The following is a 1,731-nucleotide window of genomic DNA, read 5'->3' as shown; positions in this document are numbered from 1 at the left end:
ATGTGTATATGTTTAAGCTGCTGAATGTGTAATTTTTGGTTCTGCAACAAGAGAAAACGAATACAGACTTGATATATTTTTTCACCTTTCGACATGACAAACATTTTCATTCAGAAACCTCACTGCTGGCGGAGGTGCGTGGAAATAGACACACATGTGGTGAGTGTCGCCATCAATTGCACAGCCTTTCTGGAAGTAACTTGGTCTGTGGCATTCTCCTCCGGCCTTCATTTCCAGGAATTCATCCGCCTAGCAATTCATTCCCTGAAAATACTTAGTAATGAAACGATAGCTTTAAGTACAATGATATTTACAGAAATATGATGTATAGTACTCCCCTATGCCTCACTTAGTTAGGTTCCAGAAACCAAACTGTTAGGTGAAAATCAGCATTATGCAAAAATGGAGGATGACCACGTAAGACCGCAAAATGGAAGACAACTACATCATTACATATATGCTAAACAATTATATAATTTGCTAAACCACTGAGGATGAGGGCCCAGCAAAGATGACCCATGACCTTAACCACATGTCATGGCCAGTGTTCCTCTCCTCCCCTTGGCATTTGTTACTGTCAGACATACAACATAAATGAATGAAATGGTCGGATAGTAATTTTTTTACTGCTGCTGTAAATGTAAAATGTGAGACAAGATAGTCAATAACTGAGAAATGGATGTAATAAAAAGGCAAACAATCTAGCAAATGTTTGTCTGCAGAAGCTCAATAAAAAGTGATTGCGTTAATAAGTGAGTTTGTGAATGGGCACCCATCTTAGTTATCTAGTACTGTTTTGACAAGAATACCACAAGTGGATGGTTTTAAATAAACAGAAATGTATCTCTCAGGAGGCTAGAAGTCCAAATCCAGAGCACCAGTTAGGAGAAGGCTTTCCGCTCTGCCTGTACTGACTCCAGAGGAAGGGCCTTGTCTCTTTTCAACATCTGTGGATTTGGTGTTTGTCAGGTAGGGGGGACCTTGTGGTAGTTCTATAGTCCTTTGTCAATTTGAAAGGATTAAGAGTGAAGGGGTGGAGTCTAGCCTGTCAATCAGGTCATAGCCAATGTGGCCGCTGTGTGGGCATGGCCTTCTCCTGAGAATTCTGGGAACTGCTGTCTTCCTCCCTGGAGGTGGGAGACACATTCTCTCTCTGTTCACTCCCTGGGAGACATTGTAGCTGACAAGACACATGGAACTACAATAGTGCCCTGAGCTGGAAGAGCCACGTGGAGACCCCTGCCAACCCTGAGATGCTTACAAAGCCACTGGCCTTCCCGCCCACTGGCCTGGGATCTTCCTGCATTCAGCATCATTGAATGTGTTTTGTGAGTCTGAAGAGGACCTTATAGATTGGTATGGGACATACCGGGCTAATATTGCATTTATGGACTTGATGTGGACTGGGCTGGGATATTTTCTTAATGTACAATTACTCTTTATATAAAGCTCTTTTTTTATACACATATGAGTGTCTCTATGAATTTGTGTCTCTACTCTAGCCAGATTAACACAATCCCCAACACTCAAATAGGTCCTCAGGAGCAACTTTTCGGTTGTGGAAAATGAGACTTAATCCCTAAGTCAGAACCAAGAGAGTGACTCTATATTCCAATGGGTATATATAATGGGGATTACAGATCTTTCAAGAGCCAAACACATCATAAGGTGAACATATTACATAATCAATGGGTAATATCACAATCGGGCAACATAATAAACCAGCAAGGA

The sequence above is a fragment of the Echinops telfairi genome, unplaced genomic scaffold (genome assembly GCF_000313985.2).
Source record: "Echinops telfairi isolate 266 unplaced genomic scaffold, ASM31398v2 ScPeMD7_5592;HRSCAF=6446, whole genome shotgun sequence".
Lineage (NCBI taxonomy): Eukaryota > Metazoa > Chordata > Mammalia > Afrosoricida > Tenrecidae > Echinops > Echinops telfairi.
The sequence above is the reverse complement of the archived record's forward strand: the minus strand, read 5'-3'. Positions refer to the sequence as shown.